Source organism: Nothoprocta perdicaria, unplaced genomic scaffold, assembly GCF_003342845.1.
Source record: "Nothoprocta perdicaria isolate Ctin4 unplaced genomic scaffold, notPer1 scaffold_518, whole genome shotgun sequence".
Taxonomy (NCBI): Eukaryota; Metazoa; Chordata; class Aves; order Tinamiformes; family Tinamidae; genus Nothoprocta; species Nothoprocta perdicaria.
In genome coordinates this window covers 22,201-33,300 of record NW_020455775.1, presented here as the reverse complement: position 1 = coordinate 33,300, position 11,100 = coordinate 22,201, and positions in this window count along the sequence as shown.

Below are 11,100 nucleotides of genomic sequence, written 5' to 3'. Positions count from 1 at the left end.
ATGTACAGTCAAAATAACTTTTCTCCATGTTCTCCACAGAATTTTGAAAGATAAGACATACTTTGGTCAGGGCTTATTCACACAACATCTTCTTTGTTAATAAGTCAGTAAAACAGTAAAATGTTGCATATTGCAACATTTTCCCAATGACTAGATGTTAACACAAAATGGTCTATGATTTGCTTTCTCATATTTCTTCTTTTTCTGTTCATCAGATACCAAAAATCTTTTCTTACGCTTTAAAAAATAAATGTTGTATAAGTTTCTAAATTTGTGCTACATTTGCTTCTCTTTCCTTTAATACATTATTTTATTGAGAGGTAGAATTTCAGGAGTGAAATTATTTCTCAGAATCACAGTACAGCTGAGGTTGAAAGGGTACTCTGGAGATCATCTATTCCAAGCTTCTATGATCAAGCAGATAGATAATGCTGAACAGGACCCTATCTAGATGATTTTTGAATATCTCCAAGTATGGAGATCCATCTCCATTGGCCTTCTTAGCTACCAGGGTACATTTTTGGCTTATTGTCAGTCTGTTATCCACCAGGACTCCCAAGTCCTTCTCTGCAGAACTGCTTTCCGGAAGGCCATTCTCCAGCCTGTCATGGTGCCTAATATTATTCCTCCCTAGGTGAAGGATCCTATACTTGCCTTTGTTGAATTTCGTGAGGTTCTTCTCCAATCAATGCTTCAGCCTGTCCATGTCTTTTAATGGTAGCACAGCTCTCTGGTGTATAAGCCACTCTTCCTAGTTTTGTACCGTCAGCCAGTTTGCTGAGGGTGGCTGTCCCTTCATCCAGGTCATTGATGAATAAGCTGTACAAGACTGGACCCAGTACTGATCCTGGAGAACACTGCTAGCTACAAGTGGAACTAGACTTTGCACCACTAATCACTATTCTCTGAGCTCTGTCATTCAGACAATTCTAACTCCACCTCACTATCCGCTCATCTAACCCACACTTCCTGACTTTGCCTGTAAGAGTGAGACACTGTCTAAAGCCTTCCTGAGATCAGGGTAGATAACATTCACTGCTCTCCCTTCATCTGCTAATCCTGTCATCCTGTCACAAAATGCTATCAGGTTAGTTAAGCATGGTTTTGCCTTTGTGTATCCATGCTGAATGCTCCTGATTATCTTCTTTTACTCCACATCCTTAGAGGTGACATTCAGGATAAACTATTTCATCACTTTTCAGAAGACTGTAGTGACATTTGTTTTCTTCCTGTCCTCAGGCATCTCTCCTGCCCTTCATTGTCCTTTTAAGCATGATTTAGAATGGTTTCACAATGAAATTAGCCAGCTCCGTCAGCATTCATAGGTGTATCCATGGATTTCTGTATATTCAATTTGCTTAGGTTGTCCCTAGCCCAATCTTCTTCCATCAGTGGAAAGTCTTGGGGACCTCAAGGGATTCTTGAGGACCTTTTACCAGTAAAGATTAAGGCAAAAGTGTCAATCAGCACTTTGGCTTCTTCACTGTCCTTTTGTCAGCGGAGCTTCTGTCCCACTCAGCAGCAGACTGACATTGCCCCTAGTTTTTTTACTATTGATGATAGAGCCTTTTTTGTGGTCGTTGACATCCATTACTAGTTTAAATTCCAGATGGGCCTTAGCCTTTCTAGTCCCATCCCTGCATAACCAGACAACATCCTTGTATTTGTCCCTCATTATCTGTCCCTGGGTCTGCCTTCTGTATACTTCCTTCTTCTCTTTGAGTTTTGTCGGGAGCTCCTTTTTAATCCACGCAGGTCTCCTGTCTCTCTTTGTTCTACTTCTTGATCACTGTGATGGGCCTTTCTTGAACTTGGATAAGAACCTTGAATATCAGCTAGCTCTCTCGAACCTCTCTTCTTTCTCAGGTCCCTATCTTCTAAACAGGTCCATCAAGAGTTCTCCTGAAGTCCAGGGTTGTGATCTTGCACTTTGCTCTTCTGCCTCCTCCCTGTGTCTTTAATACTACCATGTTATAGTCACTGCAGTCAAGGATGCTGCCTCCAACCTTCAGCTGTTCCTTGTTTTTAATACAAGGTCGAGCAGTACACCTCTGCTCATTGATTCTTCTATCACTTATATGAGATAGTTGTCATTGATGAGACTTCATGGATCGCTTGTATCTGTGTTGTTCCTGCAGCAGATATTAAAGTAGTTAAAGTACTTCTAACCCTCTGAAGAAAGCCTCATATTCTTCCTGACCTGTAGCCTGTAGCAAACATCCACAAGAGTGTCACCCTTGTTAGTCTGCCCTTTGATTCTTACCCATAAATTTTCACTCACCCCTGCACACAAGTCCACACATTCTAGATACATGGTAAATGAAAGTATTATATTTTTGTTGCCAACTTCAAAGTTTTTCATTTGTACATTAAACAAAAAATACAATATTTGTGTATACTTTAATAAGCATATATTGGAAATTCACTACATTAGAACTGAACAACTCAAAAAAATGGTCCTTTTGTCCTTTTTTCCTTGAATTTGTTAGGAGAACATAAAGAAATTCAGACCAGTTGTCATTCCTACAACTACTCTGTTAGTAGGGAGCTTAATTTTACAGTACTGTGATTCTGAGAACTTTCACAGGTATTAAATTAATTTTAAAAAGACAATGAGTCAAGTAATACAGAGCTATAATTCCATCATTGAAATGACATAGAAGCAGGGCTTGAATTAGAGTGCTTGCCTGACAGACACCATAAAATAGCTTCTTTAAAAAAAAATAATTATTCATGTGTGGCAATATTTCTTACAAAGTCTAGCCTTCAGTTCAGGACATGCAATGAAATATCTGCTTATTTTCTTTAACTAGCATAATAACAATGCTCACATTACAAAACTATTAAATAGAAGATAAAAATTAAGAAATATTGATATTAAGTTATGTAGTCCTGCCAACAGTTGTAGATGTAGATGTAGATGTAGATGTAGATGTAGATGTAGATGTAGATGTAGATGTAGATGTACATGTAAAAAACTTTGTTCACATGTCTGAGCATTTTAGAAATGAAGGCTAAAATTTTGGTTGTGTTATGTCATTTTAAAATTTTCAGCAAAGCAGCTCCAGATGAACTGATTAGTCATCTTTTAGTCCTTTTGACTCTGTTTCCTATAAAGAAACATTAAAAGTTTAAATAACTAAAAAGATGAATTAAAAAAGACACTGATCAAAATAAGTTTTAATTGAAGGCAATTCTTTCAGAAATTTCCATTGAGTCTGGGCTAACTAATTTCAACAAGGGGAAATTTATTGTTTAGAGTGATTTCTGCTCTTCTGTCTATGCATAGATTCAAGCATATTTTAATATACTTAAATATTCATGCACACACCAACAGACAAATTGTTAGGTTCTTTTGCTTAGAATCTCTTATACGTACTGCAAAATCTGTCAATAGCCACAGTAAAGGCAGATCCATGGATACAGGATTAGAGCTTTTTTGGGGAAGGCCATATAGTGTTTGGTTTCTACTTGTTTCTTTGCTTGAATCATAAAAGCGGTGATTTTCTCTGGCAAATACTAAACATAATTTTAGGCATAAAAAGCCAGAGGGTGGGGTGGCATATCAAGAACATCGAAAATTAAGCAAGCACAGAAAACTGATTAGTGACTTTGAATTTTGTGAGGCTTCTAAATAACAAGAGTAATCAAACAATGCAAAAAAAAAAAAAAAAAAGAGGAAAAAAAATAATTTGACTACTTAAGTTTATGTTTTTTTAACTGAGATGTCTAAATGAGAAGTATGGTTGTCCCAGGCAACTCTTCTTCTTCACTCTTCCTCTTTCTTGTGAGGGTAACAGAACCCTGGAACAGGCTGCCCAGAGAGGTTGTGGAGTCTCCTTCTTTGGAGATCAAAACCCGTCAAAACCCGCCTGGATGCCACCCTGTGCCACATGCTCTAGGTGTCCCTGCTGGAGCAGGAGCGTTGAACTAGATGATCTCTAGAGGTCCCTTCCAACCTTAACCATCCTGTAATTCTATGATCCTCTGAACTCTCTTTGTTTGGATAGTCGCACATCTAAAGTATCTTCATTCCTCACTTGACTGTGGAGATAACATCAAAATCAGATATCTAGCTTCATCTAACCTTTCACTGATATATTGACCTAAACTTTTGATAAGTATGCACGTAGGTGACTGTGGCAAAAAGACTTCTACATCTTGATAATTTCCTCTTGCTCAACTACCCAGTGCTTTTATTTATGCTAAAATTCTCAATAGCTAAGTATTTCTTCTCTGATATCATCCTGGAGATTTAAAATGGAAAAAAAAATACAAATCTGAGCACTTATGCTGATAAACTAGAACAACTCTTAATCAAAAAATAATTAAGGTAACAAATAAACCATATGAATAATGTAAAAGCTCTGAAGAAAAGTCAAGAATATTATGCATATGTACTGTAATAGGTTTCTGTTATCTCAACCAATTGTTATGTAGAATAGCAAAAGTGTTTTTTATATCGCCAAAAAAAAAAAAAAAAGATACTTATACAGAGGTGTGTAACCTCTGATAATCTGCTTTATTTGTTAAAAATAATAATACAAAACAGATCTGTTCCACCTCAGGACACAGATTCATGCAGTAATTGAGAATATTTAACATTAGGAACATTCACAGGCATGTGCTGTAATGTCTTTGCTAGATGAGAGGAATGTGACGCATTATATTAGCTTACATTTTCACAATCACTGAAGAAAAATCTGGATTAGATCACCTGTTCCCAATACATTCACCACAACAATGAAAAAGGTAGCATAGAGAATAGAATTTTCTTTTATATTTTATTTTCAGAGCTTAATATTTACTGAAGAGAGAATTGGAATAGAAATATAATTTTAATTTTGATTTTTTTTTAAGGATGAAAGAGTAAAAACTACTCTCTTCTTGATTGTACTTTCTAGCAACATGGCATCTGCCTATTTTTTAACTGGAGAATGGACTTCATTTCAAAAATCTATGTTCCTATAAATCATCCAAATTCATATTCATTATGAATACAATGTTATATGAAAAAGAATCTTTATAATTAAATTCACACAATATGTGTAAACTTTTCAAAAATGTTTACTCTGGGCTTAAATTTATTCCAAGAAAATGCTCTGAAGCATTCCTGCATATGAATTAGAGTACAATTATGTGGAGGAAAAAAGAACAAAAAAAAAAAAAAAAAAAATCACCCCTGCTGTATTAGATATTCCTAGATTTTTTTTCAATCGTGTACATAATGTACAAAATACACTATACTGTGTGAATGTATTCTCACACATGTGTGTTGTATGTATATAGGAATGTTACCTGAAAAGTGTTTTTGCTATGATGGCGGATAAAAGAAAAAAGAGARTATGTTCTGTTGCCATTTGAATTTATCTCTACTGTTATATTCAAGTCTAAATATACTGCTAGAGTTAAGAAATCTCCACTATAATTTTTGTAGTTGAAGAACAATTAACACCAGGTCATCAATAATTTGTTAATTTATAGATTTGGAAATGAGCCTTTGATAATTCCATATTGTCAAATAATATATAAATTTTCAAAAATTGCAGGAAACAAGCCCAGCATCACAACACATATGATTGTGGACATATATTCACAGAATAATTTAGCTTAGGTTTCACTTTTAATGGGCAAAAAGCTAACCATAAATGTGCTAATATGATCTAAAAGGAAATAGTTCATTTGAAAATGGGAGATATTTAACAGATTTATATGCATATGACTACATGTGTGTGCATGTGTATTTATAAAATATATACCAAATTAGCAATTGGATTTCCTTCTGTAATTTTTACGCAGTCACACTGCTGACTCTCCTCACTTCTGTTAAAAAGATATTTTGAATCCAGTTGTGTGTTTCTCCAAGGAAAGTCTCTATATCAGTTTTGATAATTCTTCTGGAGGGGAGAATGTAGGGTGGAAGGGGCCAAACTCTTTTCAGTGATGGCCAATGACAGGACAAGGGGCGTTGGGTATAAGCTGAAACATAGGAAGTTCCATCTGCTTATGAGGAAGAACTTCTTCACTGAGGGTAACAGAGCCCTGGAAGAAGTTGCCCAAGGACGTTGTTGAGTCTCCTTCTTTGGAGATCTGCCTGGATGCCACCCTCATGTGCTCTAGCTTTTCTGCTTGAACAGGGGGGTTGGACTAGATGGTCTCTAGAGGTGTCTTCCAACCTTAATCACTTGATGATTTTGTGATTCTGTAGAGTTTGTCGGTGTAATTACACAGTGTGTATGGTGTCTAACCTGAGATCCTTAGCCATTATTTTAATAAAATTTATATTTCTATATAAACATTCTACCGTGTCTCTCTGAGATGATCTTTTATCACATTTCCTTTGGACTCCACAAATTATTTAAGCTTTAATACTCTATGATAAGGCTTCTATTGACCTTTTTTTCCCCAGTAGTCCTTAGCTTCAGTATGTCATCTCTTTCTGAAAAACATCTAATTGGTGACTTTGACACATTCACTGTTCTATTTTTAATGACTTACCTGTAAGGGTGATCTTATTTGTGCACTTAATTATGTGTTATAAAAGGACCTTTATGATCTTTACTAAAAAAAGAAAAAAACAAGAATTGGCCTCACTATTTTTTTTTTTTTTTTTTTTTACCTGCCCATGTGGTTGTTATTTACCTTTTGGTTGTTAATATTTTTATCATGAAACATTAAAAAAAAATCATAACAAATAACTAACATTATCACGTCATTGTTTCTTTATATTCCAAATCAGACTGCTTGTACTACTTGCTACTACCTTCTTTTATACCTAACTTGCAATAAGTCCAATATAAGTTTGTTTTTCCATTCTGTTTGCATAGCTGGAGGGAGACCTAGACAGTCACAAGGGCCCCTAGGCAGTACAGTTATATAAAAGACATATCAGGAAAGGGAACATATTTCATTGTGACATATCTAAGAAATTGGAAATTCTACAAAATAATAGTCAAGACAAATAAAGTCGTGAACTTTCAAGATAATAGCGCATTTCAGTGCAGGTCAAATGTGATGGTAGTGCAAATGAAGGGTGTGGACAGAATCTAGTATTAAATAGAGATGAGTCTCACTTCTTTCTATTAAAAGGGCATGTACAACAGCATGGTTGAAACTTTGCCAAAAAAAAAGTGAAAATCTTTCTTTCCCTCTTTGTGATCACTAAAGCAGTAAATACATTGGCATTTCAATGTATTTTTTGAGTTTTTGAGAAAGACACTCCATTTGAACCAGGGTTCTCTGAGGGTTTTGAGAATTTTTTTTTCAGAAATGGCGCCACCTGAGAAAGCAAAATATATACCAAAATCTCCTCTCCCTCTTCTCATTGCATCTAATATGCCAAAAAACAAATATGTTTTATTGTCAGAATAGTGAATATTTATATTGTTAACTGGGTTGTTCTTGTTATTCACACATTGTATGACTCAAGTGAGAATACAGAAAAAAAATTACTTCCGTATGGCACTACTGATAAAAGTTGAGCAACTGATATTATTACAATTTTTAATGCAGGCCAAAATGTTCTAGTCAGTATTGCATAGATATTAAACAGGTCTGTTCTCATGTGAATCATATTCTTTGTACAAAGTATTCAAGAGGTTTCAAACAAGAATTATTTGCTGAGAAAAGCCTGGTAGATGAACAGTAAGCCTGAATACCACTGTGCTATGTTATGATATTGCTAGGAAGAGGTATAGAAATATCATAAAAAATAAAATGTTATTTCCAATTATATATCAGCTATTTGTGGAACTTAAAGGAAAGACAATTTCCTTCCAGAATACATACATTTGTACATATTCTATTCAGAATATTTCCGTATATTTCATCTCAGAAGATGTCAAATACATATTGCCACTCACATACATACCACCATTGCTTTAGAAGTTAACAGATGCGATGAGTGATATTTTGAAACATCCACTTGGGGTATGTATCTGTCAAAATATCCATCAGTCAGAGAATTATTTTAAACATCCCTTTTGCACTGAAATCAGGTTTAGTCTCTTACAAAGGCCCACAAGCCATCTGGGTGTAAGAAATGCCTCAATTAAACCTACAAACAGTAAATAATACAGGGAATGATAGGTAGAGAACATGTGGTGAGAGATCTTTGAAGAGAAGCTTTAGTTACACCTCAGTTGTGCCTAACAATTATATAGCAAATGATTCCTGGCCTTTGTTAAAGAAAATAGGCTAGACTCTTTTATTTATCCAAGAATGTAAATAGAGAGGCCCATTGGACAGATGGAAATCCTGCAGCATTTGAAAAGCTGAGAAGCTCTATAGGGTTTCTAGTGATGTATCTGATAAAGTTAATAGGGCTTGTGCTAAGATACAAAATAGCCTGGGTGAAAGAAATTCTAACTGCTCTTGGTGCTTTAGAGAAAAACAAATTTGAAAGTGTTTGTAGACCCGAAATTAAGAACACATTAAATCAGGAAGAAATTCATATAACAGTTTTGTATAGTGTACAACACAGATAACATAACAAATCTGTAGTTGTATGAGTCTACTTACTTGCTGAATCTTTATCATGTGACACTTTAAAAGGTAATAGAGAATAGTATCTCTTAATATTTTAGGAGAGATTTTTTTTCCACTTAGTGAATTTTTAGAAGTTTGGTTTTTGCTCCTCAGATACTTATCAGTTCACAAATTCACATTCAAAATGAAGTAAAAAGATTTATCTTACTTAGAGGTATAGACAACCTCTCTACTTAAAGGCAAAATACTGATGCATGCTTACTCAAATTTCTGACTCAATTGAAAGTGTTAGAAACTTAGGCAAGTCTTTCCTTTGATGATGTCTCTATTTATGTCAAATATCTAATTCTTCAAATCTGATAAGCCAGTTTTGCCACTTAAATTTCCTTACAGAAGTTTCACATAGCTCTAAAAGGAAATTAACTGTTGTATTAAGGAGACATGGTATGCTATATGGAAAGGAAATTACACTCCTGGTTGTGCCCTTTTGTCTTCAGTGTTGTTATTTATTGCCTCATTTTGCAATTGATATTTTCTGGTTTTGATTTTGTGGTCCACTAAGTCCTTGTATCTGAAGGAATATCATCTGATATATTTCTGTTTCATACAGTGACAAACTTGTGAGGCTGCTCATAAAAACAGAAAAGGCACAAATAAAATAAATAAAAGTATACAGAGTGGCAAGACTATATAATATTACCCTTTGAGATGGAGGGGACATACAATGGAGAAGAGGAATTTTTTGAAATGTGATTGAATTATGGCTCAAATATTAGAAAATATACTGATAAAGTCTTTCTTATGTGCTTTTCTTAAAAAAAAAAAAAAAAAAAAAAAAAAAAACAGCTAGACATAGACATTACTATTCTTTTTAGGCAAGAGGCACTGATATCCCAATATGAATCTATGAAATTTAATGAAAATGTAACTCAAGCAAAATCATAATCATAAAATAAATTCACAATCACAATCGTAATATCACCAATTCTTATGTATTCATCTCACATATGAAGAGATAAACAATTTTTTTATATTTATGTTTATCTCATATATGATTATCTCACATAATATATGAATGTGTAATACCATAAATAAAAAGGTAGACCGTAACTAAAACAGGTAGACCTAGGTACTGAGGCCTTGTAGTTGAACATTGTGGGTGTGACTTTTTTTTTTTTTTTTTTTCAAAAAAGAGGCATTCTTCTGGCACTTGAGCTCTCTATACTGGATTTATATGTTCTCTCTATTGTCAACAGAAAGATAATAACATCTGTTTTTTTTTTTTTTTTCCATTTTAAGAGCGATATCTAAGATAATGACTTAATGTAAGAAGAAATTGGATTGTGTCTTTATAGCATGTCAGAAAAAAAGATGGCAGGGACACATTGAACAAGTAACAGCTTTTCACTATTTTGTTAAGAAAAGATGCCTAAGGCATTGCATGAAATTTTTAAGTGTTCTCTCTATATAATATATATGTAATATGTAAAGTTATAGAACTCATCATATTAAATGCTGGAAGTATGCCAAGTCTTCACCAAATAAATGAGAAGAATAAAACATCTGACACCAGAAAAATTCCTCAAAATGGAATTTTGGCAGTGAAAAAGTTATTCTGAAGGGAAATATTATTTTATATGTTCTTTTAATCTTTCTAGTAATACTTTCATGTTAGACATGTGATACTTGGCTGGATATGTCACCTGACAGTCTTCCAGAATGTATTCAGACAAAGTATATTATTTTACTTTCCTACAATGATGAGGACTAGAATTATTTTAATAGAACATATTGAGATAAAAAAAAAAAAAAAAGTATCATAAAAGTATCATTAGGATTACAGAAAAGAATCATACTAATGTATCATACATACATTAGAAGTCACAGCCTTGGGAATTAGCTTCAAATTCAATTCTATTATCTAGTTTATCTTAGGTATTTACGTTACTTTATTACCTTTCATATGAATTTGTACATTTATTCCCTGCAAAAACCTTAATTTATTATAAGTAACTTTAGGTTTCATTTCTTTGTCTTCCATGATAATGCTAAAAGTATACTCATATCTGTTATAACCTATTTCAAAAGCTATCCATTTTATTCCTTTTCTAGAGGGTGACATACGATTCTTACACCTAAAAAGCTGTTTAATAATATGCAGTATTTGCAAATGACCACATACTTCATAAAAAACTTCATGCTGAATTGTCTACAGCATAAAATTATGCCTTTTTAATATTTAAAGGCTACAAAAATAACGTTCTAAACACTTTAGAAATAAATCATATCTATATGGCTGAAAGGCATACTTTATATCCATAAAGTGTTGTTTAAGTGCTCATTACCATTCAATAAAAATCAGTTAGTGAACACATCCACCTCCAAATTTTGGATACTTTGAGTTAGGAATTGATAGACAATACTAGTGGAAATAAAATATTACATGCAATAGAAGCCCAGTTTAAGAATATTTTAGGATACAAAATGCCTAATTAAAAATCCAATTTGCATCTATATTTCCATATCTAGTAAACTRAAGTAAGTGTGCCAGCTCTTTGTATAATAAGTGCAAAAAGTTAAATATTTTGAGTCTGGCACAAAAAGAACCTGTCT